This window comes from Pseudophryne corroboree, chromosome 7 (assembly GCF_028390025.1).
Source record: "Pseudophryne corroboree isolate aPseCor3 chromosome 7, aPseCor3.hap2, whole genome shotgun sequence".
Lineage (NCBI taxonomy): Eukaryota > Metazoa > Chordata > Amphibia > Anura > Myobatrachidae > Pseudophryne > Pseudophryne corroboree.
Window position 1 is genome coordinate 444758672 of NC_086450.1, and position 16634 is coordinate 444775305.

Here is a 16634-nt window from a genome sequence, read left to right on the forward strand (position 1 = left end):
TAGTGAGAGGGATGGGCATCAACCATCGACGAGTTATTGATACAGTTACCGTGCATGCTAATCCTGTGTTTTGTGTTTTTTTTTTTTTTTTTGGGAGGGTGGGGGGCTTTATTAATATTTTGGATTTTTGGCCGAGTCGGCCACTTCTCTATTGTTGTTTTTTTGTGTGAAAACCTGACATAGTGTCAGCTTGGTGACAGGGCTGAAGTATCAAGTTTTGCAAACTAGATAAATGCTTCTCCTTTATTTTATCTATGAATGATATATATTTCGACTGGAGACCCCACTACTCTGTGCACCTTCACTGACTGAACTGCGTCACTGTGCAGTGCACACGAGACACGACTACTGCCGCGCCGGCAGTGACTGAGCGCCAGCAGCAGTAGTTCCCGCGCTCCGGTCGCGTGACCGTTCCTCCTCAACGCCGACTGAAGTGGGAAAGCTCACTCCCGCCGCACAATAACGAAGCCTGGGCGCCGCGAGCGGGAGATTCTAGTCCGTCAGGGGACAGAAGCGGAGGGATACTGAGGTCCGAGTCTGTCTGAAGTGATTCCACATTGTAGTGTACGGGCCGGGTTTCTGACAGGACAAATCAGGTCTCATGAGTCCTAAACTGAACGGTCCATAAACATACGTGCACACTGCACAGTAACTGCCACCACCCCCGCATTCCCCCCACACCATCCCTCCTAGTGATTCCAGTGAGGTATGGTAAGCATAATTATATGGGTGCACCATGCACCCTTAAGGAAGCAAAAGTAAGAATGGCCGTCTAGTGTGTTTACCATTGATGGTAGAATGATAAGCATACCCTCCAACTGTACCTTTTTAATAGGTACAGTACCATTTTTTCATGGTCTGTACCGATTTTTGGCTCTCCAAACTTCCATTGAAAGTATAGGAAAAGGGACGTGACCACGCCCCTTTACCCACGGTCACGCCCCCTTTTCGGATTTGTACCGATTTTTCTGTGTAAAATGTTGGAGGGTATGGATAAGTGACAGTCGATGGTTACAAATTATACAGTGGTTGGGCATCGATGGTTTCACCAACCGATGGTTATCTCTGTTCTTTCACTGATTGGCCCCTGGGAGTGGGTCTTCACAGGGAGCAGGGCCATGCTCCATGCCTGTCACCTTGTAGACCCCCCCCCCCCCCCACCACCACCACCACCACCATTACCATTGTATGATTCTGTACCATCGATGGTAGAAACCATCTATTTCTCCCCCATCGATGGCAAAAGTAACATCAGCCATAAACCATCAGTGATTTGGGAGCATCGATGGCCATCCCTAAGCGACAGGGTTAGTGTGATTTCCAAGGATTATATTCTGGCACAGCGACAGGCGTCACTACATCATGGCTCCGCCCCTCCAATGCGCAATACTGTGATTTGCAGCTGGGGGCAAGGCTATTTAATGATGCCCGTTATTAAGTCCTGCCCCCTTCACTAGAGAAGTGGGAGGGTGGTCTGCTTGGTAGATAAATAAAGCTTTAATGCTTTCTCTAACGTCCTAGTGGATGCTGGGGACTCCGTAAGGACCATGGGGAATAGCGGGCTCCGCAGGAGACTGGGCACTCTAAAGAAAGATTTAGTACTATCTGGTGTGCACTGGCTCCTCCCTCTATGCCCCTACTCCAGACCTCAGTTAGAATCTGTGCCCGGCCAGAGCTGTTTGCTCCTAGTGGGCTCTCCTGAGCTTGCTAGAAAAGAAAGTATTTTGTCAGGTTTTTTGTTTTCAGAGAGCTTCTGCTGGCAACAGACTCTCTGCTACGAGGGACTGAGGGGAGAGAAGCAAACCTACTCACGGCAGCTAGGTAGCGCTTCTTAGGCTACTGGACACCATTAGCTCCAGAGGGATCGAACACAGGTACCTAACCTCGATCGTCCGTTCCCGGAGCCGCGCCGCCGTCCCCCTCGCAGAGCCAGAAGAACAGAAGCAGCAGAAGCATGAAGACATCGAAATCGGCGGCTGAAGACTCCTGTCTTCACTTAAGGTAGCGCACAGCACTACAGCTGTGCGCCATTGCTCCCACAGCACACCGCACACTCCGGTCACTGTAGGGTGCAGGGCGCAGGGGGGGGGGGCACCCTGGGCAGCAATTAATTACCTTTTTGGCAAAAATAGACATATATACAGTCTGGGACTGTATATATGCCCGAGCCCCCGCCATTTTTTACACATTAAAGCGGGACAGAAGCCCGCCGCTGAAGGGGCGGGGCCTTCTTCCTCAGCACACCAGCGCCATTTCTCTTCACAGCTCCGCTGGAAGGACGCTCCCCAGGCTCTCCCCTGCAGTATACAGGTGCAATAGAGGGTAAAAAAGAGAGGGGGGGCACATAAATTTAGGCGCAGAGATATATTTAACAGCAGCTACGGGGTAAACACTAAGGTACAGTGTAATCCCTGGGTTATATAGCGCTGGGGTGTGTGCTGGCATACTCTCTCCCTGTCTCCCCAAAAGCCTTTGTGGGGTCCTGTCCTCAGTCAGAGCATTCCCTGTGTGTGTGCTGTGTGTCGGTACGCCTGTGTCGACATGTTTGATGAGGAAGGATACGTGGAGGCAGAACAAGTGCAGCTGTGTGTGGTGTCGCCGCCGACGGTGCCGACACCTGATTGGATGGATATGTGGAAGGTGTTATATGATAAGGTAAACTCCTTGCATAACAGATTGGATAAAACTGTAACCTTGGGACAGTCAGGGTCTCAACCCGTGCCTGATCCTACAGCGCAGAGGCCGTCAGGGTCTCAAAAGCGCACACTATCCCAGATAGTTGACACAGTTGTCGACACGGAAGCTGACTCCAGTGTCGATGACGATGAGGCAAAGTTGCAGCCTAAAATGACTAAAGCCATCCGCTACATGATTGTAGCAATGAAGGATGTATTACACATTTCTGAGGAAAATCCTGTCCTTGACAAGAGGATTTATATGTATGGGGAGAAAAAGCATGAAGTGACTTTTCCCCCTTCACATGAATTATGTGAAAAAGCTTGGGATTCCCCTGGCAGGAAGGTGATAATTTCCAAGAGATTACTTATGGCGTATCCTTTCCCGCCAACGGACAGGTTGCGCTGGGAATCCTCCCCTAGGGTAGACAAGGCGTTGACACGCTTGTCTAAGAAGGTGGCCCTGCCGTCTCAGTATACGGCCGCCCTAAAGGATCCTGCGGATAGAAAGCAGGAAGCTATCCTGAAGTCTGTTTATACACATTCTGGCACACTGCTGAGGCCGGCAATTGCTTCGGCCTGGATGTGTAGTGCGGTAGCTGCAGGGACGGATAGACGGTCTCTCGGACCTAGTTTCCACAGCTACGGCTGGGAAGTCAAATTTCTTGCCTTATGTCCCTCCACAGCCTAAGAAAGCGCCGTATTACCAAATGCAGTCCTTTCGTTCTCAGAAGAGCAAGAAGGTCAGAGGTGCGTCCTTTCTTGCCAGAGGCAGGGGTAGAGGAAAAAAGCTGCACCATGCAGCTAGTTCCCAGGAACAAAAGTCTTCCCCGGCTTCCACTAAATCCACCGCATGACGCTGGGGCTCCACAGGCGGAGCCAGGAGCCGTGGGGGCGCGTCTCCGACATTTCAGCCACCAGTGGGTTCGCTCACAGGTGGATCCTTGGGCTATACAAATTGTGTCTCAGGGATACAAGCTGGAATTCGAGGTGACGCCCCCTCACCGTTACCTAAAATCGGCCTTACCAACTTCCCCCATGGAAAGGGAGATAGTGTTGGCGGCAATTCACAAACTTTTTCTCCAGCAGGTGGTGGTAGAGGTTCCCCCCCCTTCAACGGGGAAGGGGCTACTATTCCACTATGTTTGTGGTACCGAAACCGGACGGTTCGGTCAGACCCATTTTAAATTTAAAATCCCTGAACATTTATCTGAAGAAATTCAAGTTCAAAATGGAATCGCTCAGAGCGGTCATTGCAAGCCTGGAAGAGGGGGATTTTATGGTGTCTCTGGACATCAAGGATGCTTACTTGCATGTCCCCATTTATCCGCCTCATCAGGAGTACCTCAGGTTTGTGGTACGGGACTGTCATTACCAATTTTAGACGTTGCCGTTTGGCCTGTCCACGGCACAGAGAGTTTTTACCAAGGTGATGGCGGAAATGATGGTGCTCCTTCGGAAGCAAGGGGTTACAATTATCCCATACTTGGACGATCTCCTCATAAAGGCGAGGTCCAGGGAGCAGTTGCTGATCAGCGTAGCACACTGTCAGGAAGTGTTGCGTCAGCACGGCTGGATTCTGAACATTCCAAAGTCGCAGCTGATTCCTGCGACGCGTCTGCCCTTCCTGGGCATGATTCTGGACACAGACCAGAAGAAGGTGTTTCTCCCGGAGGAGAAGGCTCAGGGGCTCGTGACTCTGGTCAGAGACCTCCTAAAGCCAAAACAGGTGTCGGTGCATCACTGCACACGAGTCCTGGGAAAGATGGTGGCGTCATACGAAGCCATTCCCTTCGGCAGGTTCCATGCAAGGATCTTTCAGTGGGATCTGCTGGACAAGTGGTCCGGATCGCATCTTCAGATGCATCGGATGATCACCCTGTCCCCCAGGGCCAGGGTGTCTCTTCTGGGGTGGCTACAAGGTGCTCACCTCCTCGAGGGCCGCAGATTCGGCATACAGGACTGGGTCCTGGTGACCACGGATGCAAGCCTCCGAGGGTGGGGGGCAGTCACTCAAGGAAGAAACTTCCAAGGGCGGTGGTCAAGTCAGGAGACTTGTCTGCACATAAATATCCTGGAGCTACGGGCCATATACAACGCCCTGAGTCAAGCGGATCCTCTGCTTCGAGACCAACCAGTGCTGATTCAGTCAGACAACATCACGGCAGTCGCTCATGTAAACCGCCAGGGCGGCACAAGAAGCAGGGTGGCAATGGCGGAAGCCACCAGGATTCTTCGTTGGGCGGAGAATCACATGCAAGCACTGTCAGCAGTGTTCATTCCGGGAGTGGACAACTGGGAAGCAGACTTCCTCAGCAGGCACGACCTCCACCCGGGAGAGTGGGGACTTCATCAAGAAGTCTTCACGCAGATTGTAAATCGATGGGAACTGCCACAGGTGAACATGATGGCGTCCCGCCTCAACAAAAACTTAGAGGTATTGCGCCAGGTCAAGGGACCCTCAGGCGATAGCTGTGGACGCACTGGTGACACCGTGGGTATTCCAGTCTGTCTATGTGTTTCTTCCTCTCATACCCAGGGTACTGAGAATCGTAAGAAAAAGAGGAGTGAGAACAATACTCATTGTTCCGGATTGGCCAAGAAGGACTTGGTACCCGGAACTGCAAGAAATGCTCATAGAGGACCCATGGCCTCTGCCTCTCAGACAGGACCTGTTGCAACAGGGGCCCTGTCTGTTCCAAGACTTACCGTGGCTGCGTTTGACGGCATGGCGGTTGAACGCCGGATCCTAGCAGAAAAGGGCATTCCGGATGCAGTTATTCCTACGCTGATAAAGGCTAGAAAGGACGTGACAGCAAAACATTATCACCGTATATGGCGAAAATATGTTGCTTGGTGTGAGGCCAGGAAGGCCCCTACAGAGGAATTCCAGCTGGGTCGATTCCTGCACTTCCTACAGTCAGGTGTGACTATGGGCCTAAAAGTAGGGTCCATAAAGGTCCAGATTTCGGCCCTATCCATTTTCTTTCAAAAAGAACTATCTTCACTGCCTGAGGTTCAGGCGTTTGTTAAGGGAGTGCTGCATATTCAGCCTCCTTTTGTGCCACCAGTGGCACCTTGGGATCTTAACGTGGTCTTGGGTTTCCTGAAATCCCACTGGTTTGAGCCACTTAAGACAGTGGAGCTAAAGTATCTCACGTGGAAAGTGGTCATGCTGTTGGCCCTAGCCTCAGCTAGGCGTTTGTCAGAATTGGCGGCTTTGTCATGTAAAAGCCCCTATCTGGTTTTCCATATGGATAGGGCAGAATTGCGAACTCGTCCGCAGTTTCTGCCAAAGGTGGTGTCATCTTTTCATTTGAACCAACGCATTGTGGTGCCTGCGGCTACTCGTGACTTGGAGGATTCCAAGTTGCTTGATGTAGTCAGGGCTTTGAAGATCTATGTTGCCAGGACGGCTGGAGTCAGGAAAACTGACTCGCTGTTTATCCTGTATGCATCCAACAAGCTGGGTGCTCCTGCTTCAAAGCAAACCATTGCTCGCTGGATCTGTAACACGATTCAGCAGGCTCATTCTGCAGCTGGATTGCCGCATCCAAACTCAGTGAAAGCCCATTCCACAAGGAAGGTGGGCTCTTCTTGGGCGGCTGCCCGAGGGTTCTCGGCATTACAGCTTTGCCGAGCTGCTACTTGGTCGGGTTCAAACACATTTGCAAAGTTCTACAAGTTTGATACCCTGGCTGAGGAGGACCTGGTGTTTGCCCATTCGGTGCTGCAGAGTCATCCGCACTCTCCCGCCCGTTTGGGAGCTTTGGTATAATACCCATGGTCCTTACGGAGTCCCCAGCATCCACTAGGACGTTAGAGAAAATAAGAATTTACTCACCGGTAATTCTATTTCTCGTAGTCCGTAGTGGATGCTGGGCGCCCGTCCCAAGTGCAGACTTTCTGCAATACGTGTATATAGTTATTGCTTAACAAAGGGTTATGGTTATGTAGCATCGGTTGAGTGATGCTCAGTTGTTGTTCATACTGTTAACTGGGTAAGTTTATCACAAGTTGTACAGTGTGTCAAAGTCAGAAAAATATCACGCTGCACATTGCCATATATGCATCTCATGCGTGTGCCCGCTGCACGTGCATGAGCCCTCACGTGCGTGCGTATACTCGCGGTCGCGTGCACTCGCGGACGCGCGGTATGCGCATTTACGGTAGAGTTTGTGTTCGTCTAGCGGGCGACTCAATCGTAACATATTTTCTCTGACGTCCTAGTGGATGCTGGGACTCCGTCAGGACCATGGGATTAGCGGCTCCGCAGGAGACAGGGCACAAAAATAAAGCTTTAGGATCAGGTGGTGTGCACTGGCTCCTCCCCCTATGACCCTCCTCCAAGCCTCAGTTAGGTTTTTGTGCCCGTCCGAGCAGGGTGCAATCTAGGTGGCTCTCCTAAAGAGCTGCTTAGAAAAAGTTTTTAGGTTTTTTATTTTCAGTGAGTCCTGCTGGCAACAGGCTCACTGCATCGAGGGACTTAGGGGAGAGAAGTGAACTCACCTGCGTGCAGGATGGATTGGCTTCTTAGGCTACTGGACACCATTAGCTCCAGAGGGATCGAACACAGGCCCAGCCATGGAGTCCGGTCCCGGAGCCGCGCCGCCGACCCCCCTTGCAGATGCCGAAGATTGAAGAGGTCCAGAAACAGGCGGCAGAAGACTTTTCAGTCTTCATGAGGTAGCGCACAGCACTGCAGCTGTGCGCCATTGTTGTCAGCACACTTCACACAGCGGTCACTGAGGGTGCAGGGCGCTGGGGGGGGCGCCCTGGGCAGCAATGTATAATACCTTTCTTATGGCTAAAAATACATCACATATAGCCCTTGAGGCTATATGGATGTATTTAACCCCTGCCAGATCTCACAAACTCCGGGAGAAGAGCCCGCCGAAATAGGGGGCGGGGCTTATTCTCCTCAGCACACAGCGCCATTTTCCTGCTCAGCTCCGCTGTGAGGAAGGCTCCCAGGACTCTCCCCTGCACTGCACTACAGAAACAGGGTAAAACAGAGAGGGGGGGCACTTTTTTTGGCGATATTACTATATTTAAGCTGCTATAAGGATACAACACTTATATATGGTTGTTCCCATATATATTATAGCGCTTGGGTGTGTGCTGGCAAACTCTCCCTCTGTCTCCCCAAAGGGCTAGTGGGGTCCTGTCTTCAATAGAGCATTCCCTGTGTGTCTGCTGTGTGTCGGTACGTGTGTGTCGACATGTATGAGGACGATGTTGGTGTGGAGGCAGAGCAATTGCCGGTAATGGTGATGTCGCCCCCCAGGGAGTCGACACCGGAATGGATGGCTTTGTTTATGGAATTACGTGATAATGTCAGCACATTACAAAGATCAGTTGACGACATGAGACGGCCGGCAAACCAGTTAGTACCTGCCCAGGCGTCTCAGACACTGTCAGGGGCTGTAAAACGCCCTTTACCTCAGTCGGTCGACACAGACCCAGACACGGACACTGAATCTAGTGTCGACGGTGAAGAAACAAACGTATTTTCCAGTAGGGCCACACGTTATATGATCACGGCAATGAAGGAGGCTTTACATATCTCTGATACTGCAAGTACCACAAAAAGGGGTATTATGTGGGGTGTGAAAAAACTACCTGTAGTTTTTCCTGAATCAGAGGAATTGAATGATGTATGTGATGAAGCGTGGGTTAACCCAGATAGAAAAGTGCTAATTTCAAAAAAGTTATTGGCATTATACCCTTTCCCGCCAGAGGTTAGGGCGCGCTGGGAAACACCCCCTAGGGTGGATAAGGCGCTCACACGCTTATCAAAACAAGTGGCGTTACCGTCTCCTGATACGGCCGCCCTCAAGGATCCAGCTGATAGGAGGCTGGAAACTACCCTAAAAAGTATATACACACATACTGGTGTTATACTGCGACCAGCCATCGCCTCAGCCTGGATGTGCAGTGCTGGGGTGGTCTGGTCGGATTCCCTGACTGAAAATATTGATACCCTGGATAGGGACAGTATTTTATTGACTTTAGAGCAATTAAAGGATGCTTTTCTTTATATGCGAGATGCTCAGAGGGATATTTGCACTCTGGCATCGAGAGTAAGTGCGATGTCCATATCTGCCAGAAGAAGTTTATGGACGCGACAGTGGTCAGGTGATGCGGATTCCAAACGGCATATGGAAGTATTGCCGTATAAAGGGGAGGAATTATTTGGCGTGGGTCTATCGGATCTGGTGGCCACGGCAACTGCCGGGAAATCCACCTTTTTACCTCAGACCCCCTCCCAACAGAAAAAGACACCGTCTTTTCAGCCGCAGTCCTTTCGGTCCTATAAGAACAAGCGGGCAAAAGGACAGTCATATCTGCCCCGAGGCAGAGGAAAGGGTAAGAGAGGGCAGCAAGCCGCTCCTTCCCAGGAACAGAAGCCCTCCCCGGGTTCTGCAAAGCCCTCAGCATGACGCTGGGGCTTTACAAGCGGACTCAGGAGCGGTGGGGGGTCGACTCAAGAATTTCAGCGCGCAGTGGGCTTGCTCACAGGTGGACCCCTGGATCCTGCAGGTAGTATCTCAGGGTTACAGGTTGGAATTCGAGAAGTCTCCCCCTCGCCGGTTCCTAAAGTCTGCTTTGCCAACGTCTCCCTCAGACAGGGCGACGGTATTGGAAGCCATTCACAAGCTGTTTTCTCAGCAGGTGATAGTCAAGGTACCCCTCCTACAACAGGGAAAGGGGTATTACTCCACGCTATTTGTGGTACCGAAGCCGGACGGCTCGGTAAGACCTATTCTAAATCTGAAATCTTTGAACCTGTACATACAAAAATTCAAGTTCAAGATGGAGTCACTCAGAGCAGTGATAGCGAATCTGGAAGAAGGGGACTTTATGGTGTCCCTGGACATCAAGGATGCTTACCTGCATGTCCCAATTTGCCCTTCACACCAAGGGTACCTCAGGTTCGTGGTGCAAAACTGTCATTATCAGTTTCAGACGCTGCCGTTTGGATTGTCCACGGCACCTCGGGTCTTTACCAAGGCAATGGCCGAGATGATGTTTCTTCTGCGAAGAAAAGGCGTATTAATTATCCCTTACTTGGACGATCTCCTGATAAGGGCAAGGTCCAGAGAACAGCTGGAAGACGTAGTAGCACTAACCCAAGTAGTGCTGCAACAGCACGGGTGGATTCTGAATTTTCCAAAATCTCAATTGAACCCGACGACACGTCTGCTGTTCCTGGGAATGATTCTGGACACGGTTCAGAAAAAGGTGTTTCTTCCGGAGGAGAAAGCCAGGGAGTTATCCGAACTTGTCAGGAACCTCCTAAAACCAGGAAAAGTGTCTGTGCATCAATGCACAAGAGTCCTGGGAAAGATGGTGGCTTCTTACGAAGCGATTCCATTCGGCAGATTCCACGCACGAACTTTTCAGTGGGATCTGCTGGACAAATGGTCCGGATCGCATCTGCAGATGCATCAGCGGATAACCTTATCGCCACGGACAAGGGTGTCTCTTCTGTGGTGGTTGCAGAGTGCTCATCTGTTAGAGGGCCGCAGATTCGGCATACAGGACTGGGTCCTGGTGACCACGGATGCCAGTCTGAGAGGCTGGGGAGCGGTCACACAGGGAAGAAACTTCCAGGGAGTATGGTCAAGCCTGGAGATGTCTCTTCACATAAATATACTGGAGCTAAGAGCGATTTACAATGCTCTAAGCCTGGCAAAACCCCTGCTTCAGGGTCAGCCGGTGTTGATCCAGTCGGACAACATCACGGCAGTCGCCCACGTAAACAGACAGGGCGGCACAAGAAGCAGGAGAGCAATGGCAGAAGCTGCAAGGATTCTTCGCTGGGCGGAAGATCATGTGATAGCACTGTCAGCAGTGTTCATTCCGGGAGTGGACAACTGGGAAGCAGACTTCCTCAGCAGACACGATCTACACCCGGGAGAGTGGGGACTTCATCCAGAAGTCTTCCACATGATTGTGAACCGTTGGGAAAAACCAAAGGTGGATATGATGGCGTCTCGCCTCAACAAAAAACTGGACAGGTATTGCGCCAGGTCAAGAGACCCTCAGGCAATAGCTGTGGACGCTCTGGTAACACCGTGGGTGTTCCAGTCAGTGTATGTGTTTCCTCCTCTGCCTCTCATACCAAAAGTACTGAGAATTATACGGCAAAGGGGAGTAAGAACGATACTCGTGGCTCCGGATTGGCCAAGAAGAACTTGGTACCCGGAACTTCAGGAGATGCTCACGGAAGATCCGTGGCCTCTACCTCTAAGACGGGACCTGCTTCAGCAGGGACCGTGTCTATTCCAAGACTTACCGCGGCTGCGTTTGACGGCATGGCGGTTGAACGCCGAATTCTAAGGGAATAAGGCATTCCGGAAGAGGTCATTCCTACACTGGTAAAAGCCAGGAAGGAGGTGACTGCACAACATTATCACCGCATTTGGAGAAAATATGTTGCGTGGTGTGAGGCCAGGAAGGCCCCCACGGAGGAATTTCAACTGGGTCGATTCCTACATTTCCTGCAAACAGGATTGTCTATGGGCCTCAAATTGGGGTCCATTAAGGTTCAAATTTCGGCCCTGTCGATTTTCTTCCAGAAAGAATTGGCTTCAGTTCCTGAAGTCCAGACTTTTGTAAAAGGAGTACTACATATACAGCCCCCGGTTGTGCCCCCAGTGGCTCCGTGGGACCTTAATGTAGTTTTGGATTTTCTCAAATCCCATTGGTTTGAGCCACTCAAATCGGTGGATTTGAAATATCTTACGTGGAAAGTAACCATGCTACTGGCCCTGGCTTCAGCCAGGAGAGTATCAGAATTGGCAGCTTTATCGTATAAAATCCCATATCTGATTTTCCATTCGGACAGGGCAGAACTGCGGACGCGTCCTCAGTTTCTGCCTAAGGTGGTGTCAGCGTTTCACCTGAACCAGCCTATTGTGGTGCCTGCGGCTACTAGCGATTTGGAGGATTCCAAGTTGCTGGACGTTGTCCGGGCATTGAAAATATATATTTCAAGGACGGCTGGAGTCAGAAAATCTGACTCGCTGTTTATACTGTATGCACCCAACAAGCTGGGTGCTCCTGCTTCTAAGCAGACGATTGCTCGTTGGATTTGTAGCACAATTCAACTTGCACATTCTGTGGCAGGCCTGCCACAGCCTAAATCTGTCAAGGCCCATTCCACAAGGAAGGTGGGCTCATCCTGGGCGGCTGCCCGAGGGGTCTCGGCATTACAACTCTGCCGAGCAGCTACGTGGTCGGGGGAGAACACGTTTGTAAAATTCTACAAATTTGATACCCTGGCTAAAGAGGACCTGGAGTTCTCTCATTCGGTGCTGCAGAGTCATCCGCACTCTCCCGCCCGTTTGGGAGCTTTGGTATAATCCCCATGGTCCTGACGGAGTCCCAGCATCCACTAGGACGTCAGAGAAAATAAGATTTTACTTACCGATAAATCTATTTCTCGTAGTCCGTAGTGGATGCTGGGCGCCCATCCCAAGTGCGGATTGTGTGCAATACTTGTACATAGTTATTGTTACAAAAAAATCGGGTTGTTATTGTTGTGAGCCGTCTGTTCAGAGGCTCCTACGTTTGTCATACTGTTAACTGGGTTCAGATCACAAGTTGTACGGTGTGATTGGTGTGGCTGGTATGAGTCTTACCCGGGATTCAAAATCCTTCCTTATTGTGTACGCTCGTCCGGGCACAGTATCCTAACTGAGGCTTGGAGGAGGGTCATAGGGGGAGGAGCCAGTGCACACCACCTGATCCTAAAGCTTTATTTTTGTGCCCTGTCTCCTGCGGAGCCGCTAATCCCATGGTCCTGACGGAGTCCCAGCATCCACTACGGACTACGAGAAATAGATTTATCGGTAAGTAAAATCTTATTTTAGTCATATAATGTATTTTGTAGATTATGGTCCCTTTGATAGAATCTGAAAGTTTAGTTAATATAGCATGTTCGGGGACAGAGAGATTCCTCTTTGTTTGATACGAAGGGTCAGACAGGGGTTACACAGTGGTGTTTAGTATCCTTCGGAAGAGAATATAATTAGCAATATTCCGGTGTTGGTTTGAAGCGGATTACTCGCTCGTGCGTATAGTTATGGACATAAGAAGTTTATGGACATTTACTATATTTGCACTTTATTACCCATGCGGCGGGAAACCCAGTTTCCCTCCCACCTGAGCAGTTTGAAATAGTCACAGCCCACCTGTATGAACCAACCTATGACCTTTTGTTATAATGCAGAGACGAATTCCTGTGTCCAATGAACAATAAGAATGTAGGGACCATTGTACTGTACTGTGTGTAAGTGTATATAAAGACAAGCCGATCTGGGCCAGCTCTCTACTCTTTTCAACGGTTCTCATCACTGATAATCGGGAGCTGGATATCCAGAAAGGCGCTTGCGATTGTTCCCCTTGTGCGTAAGTTCTCTGCAACCATATTTATCTCCTATTTTGTTGTAAGCCATTCTCTCTCTCCTTCCCCCCTGAAATGTAATTGTGTCTTTGTTGTATTTTAACGTGTAGTAACTCGGTTAGGTATTTTATGTTAGTTTGGTAGTGTATAACTTGTATTGTGTATTCTTTTGCGATTGAACGTTCATTCATTCCCTTAAAAGGTGTTAGACCCTTAGACCGGTATTTGAGTGTTTATTATATTGCTAAAGGGGTTCTCAGAACGTAAGAATCGCTCATACAGCTTTTGAACTAACAAAGTTATACTGTGTTGCATTCACACCATATCACTGCACAAAGGTTTACAATTTAAGTACATTGTTTAGGATATTGTTACAAAGGTTTAACTCTGTGAGCGTCAGCGCCGCTCGTGATCTCCTCGTGGTCTCGAGCGTCCGCTACGCTGCTAGCGTATCATTACGTTAGTCGGCAGCCTATAGCGTGCTTGCCTTTACGCTTTAAGCCGTGAGCGAACGTGCCGCTCGTACGTCTCGTCCACGGCTAAGCGTTTGTACGCTACGTGCGTACTCTTACGGTATTCCATACGCCAATTGCGTACTGTGTTCATTAACCTTTTAGAGTGTTTAATATAGGATATATATTAGGCTTTTACAATTGGGGACTCGCCCGCTCTTCACATATCTGCACTAGGTAATTTCAGCAGACATTATCGGTCAGCAAAAGGCGGGAGGTAATATTCCTCGTAGTGCTAACCAGATAAGCGTCTGCTTTGCTTAGTAAGGAGTGCTGAAGGAATCCGGAACCAAAAGGTAGGAACAGTACGTTATTGTCTTTTAAAACCTGTTTAGTTTCTGTTTTGCGAACGTACGCATAAGCACACACACCTGTATTCCTTGTTTAGTATTATTTGTCCGTACCTCATTCTCCTGATTGCCACACACTAGTGATAACGTGTTGAGACATTTGTTGTTATTAATAGTTAAAAGTAATATTTAAGGGAATAATTGTAAAAGGCACGCACACAATCTCGCCTAGAATACAAGGGAGATTTGAGTGGTGTTCAGTGAAGGATTACTGTTAAAGATCATTCACATTGATAAACGTGTAGTGTGTTACTGTGGACGTACTTGGTCTGCGTACACGTGTCCTTACAAGGGCAGGGCGTACGCAACGCAAGGGTCGACGCACGGAGCGTATATCACGCGACGGAGCGTACGGACACGCCCACATAATACAAACCGCACGATAGTATTGTTTTAATAGGCGATAAGGAAGTAACGCGAAAATAACACAAATCTATCTCAAATCCAAAAAGTTTAAAGTTAAAAGAAAAATACTTTCTCTGTTGTAATTCTTCTGGGTTAGACTATTACTGAATGAAAGGAATTCTGTACAGAAATAAGAGTGTTTGAATGTAAGAGTGTGTATATATAAGATTTCTCTTTTATTACGGAAGTGGGAACCATAGGCCAGTAGAAAGAGGTACACCAGCGAGAGTGATAGCGTGGGGTGTCTTGGGAGGAGTCACTTGTTAATCTTGACACATTTATGAGCAGTAGAGTCTGCTGTACATAACAGACCAGGAGGTCAAGGACCAGGAGGTTCAGGTACAGCAGACTAGAAGTAGAGAAGCACAACCGAAGAGGGTTGGTGCGAGACCCATATAGGCCAAAGAAGCTCATTGCTGAAGGAATTCGCAGCCGAAATTTTCGATTCCACTGATCGTTCCGCACATAAGATTAGTTGCTTGTGTGCAGATACGATTGTACCGCATGTGATTGTGTGCATCAGCGTGTCTTGAATTCAGAAGAACGCTGCTTGCACATTGTTAACGTGATTTGTGTAATTTTGTTTATTTTAAGGGAAGTAGCCTGATCACTCAGGGACATTCCAGCGACTGATACTTGCTGGGGAGGGTAAGACACTCCCACACGCCCGAGCAAGTAGACGTACTTAGGTGCCCTAGGTTGGGTACGGAACCTCTGGGAACTTTGGTCGCCGTATTGGCCAGCGTGGGCGGAGTTGAGTGGGCGGACCTCGTTGCGAAACCCCCACCGCAGCTTTATCCCGAGCATCTTGGTTTTTGTAAGGGTTGCCGAAGACCCTGATTTGAAGTCAGAGGTAGTGAAAGCAGCACCTGCAGAGATGGGGGCCAGTTGTTCAGGTAAGGGGTGATCAACCCAGGTTCAGGTTGATTTGGTAAACCGACCAATCGGGTCGGCAAGGTATATCATGTGTGAGAAATATGGTCATCACACAGAAATGTTGTGCAATGAATGGGAAAGGATGACTGTGCATGACGGGGAAAAGTTTCCCCGGGTAGGTAGTTTTAACCCAGAAGTGTTACAGAATTTAAGGAGAAGAGTGTGCCTGATTAAATCTTCAAAAAGGCGTATTAAACATTATGATTATTTAACATTGTGGCAACAGGAAGGTGAAATACAAAGGGGGTTGGCGCAAGCCACTGGATCTAACCCTATCAGGAAACTGATAGCCACTGCACCCCCACCACCATACATACCTGGAGAGAAATTGGTTGCAGAGAATGGCACTCAGGGTTATGTTAAATGTGTAGAAGTTAAGGATAATGTAACCAAAGTAATTAATACTAACACTAATCCGTGCAAGTTGTACCCTGTTTTGAACTTTCCCCAGGATTGTGACCAAGAGGATGAGCCCACAACAATATCAGCACTCTCCCTAGCAGCCACCATATCAGAAACAGCAGTAGGCACGACTCAACCCGTAAGATTAGTATCAAAGGCCCCTAGCGGAGGGACAGGTGAGGTCGTATCGACTGGTAAGTACGGCACCATACACTATGCTGAAACCATTTCACCACATGTTGTAGAATCTACTCAGAATGATGTTGTTGGACTTAATCCTGTTAGGGTAATAGCAGTGCCAAATGGGAAAACTGACACTTCAGGAGCAACTCACACTTCAGGAGCAACTCCTGTCAGGAACATCGCCATGCACTGTCCCTTTTCCCGAGCAGAATTAAGATCAATGATGTCTGAATTCCCTGATCCTAGGAAAGACTTAGTTGCATGTCAAAAGTATATTAGGGAGCTAGGAAATTCTGCAGAGCCAAATAACAAAGATTGGAGGACAGTTTTGAGGGCATGTTTACCCCCCAGTGTTGATCCGTTAAAGTTTATCGCTGATTGCAAGTTAGATGAGGAAGTACCACTAACAGACGAGTATAATCAGGATAATGTAAAGAGAATCAACTTACAGTTAGGGGTATATTTTCCTGCAGTAGTAAAGTGGAATAAAATCTTTACAATAAAACAAAAAGAAGGTGAATCCACACCAGAGTATTTTCACCGGGCTCTGCAGGATATGGCTAGGTACACTGGTATAGATGACATTAAAACTAATGTACACCACAGGGAAGTAGCTGTTTCAGTATTAATGGACGGTCTAAAAGAGGTTTTAAGGAGTAGAATACAAACCACTAGGCCTGATTGGAGAGGTATGTCGGTGGATGCATTGGGAGAGGCTGCTGCTGGGCATGATCGAAATATCATCAGACACAGGGAG

At 49.0% G+C, this 16634-nt stretch overlaps 1 protein-coding gene across 8 annotated transcripts in view; it reads left to right on the forward strand.

Moving 5' to 3' along the window:
* Positions 1 to 340: 340 nt before the first annotated feature.
* MEIOB (meiosis specific with OB-fold) overlaps positions 341 to 16634 on the forward strand; it is a 377950-nt gene continuing 361656 nt past the window's right edge. For 2 of the 8 annotated variants that reach the window (XM_063934967.1, XM_063934971.1), the window contains exon 1: positions 342 to 711. The gene's annotated coding sequence lies outside the window, so the exon portion shown is untranslated. Of the gene's footprint in view, positions 759 to 16634 lie in introns of all 8 variants that reach the window. The other 6 variants (XM_063934966.1, XM_063934968.1, XM_063934973.1 and 3 more) reach the window with 5 other exon arrangements.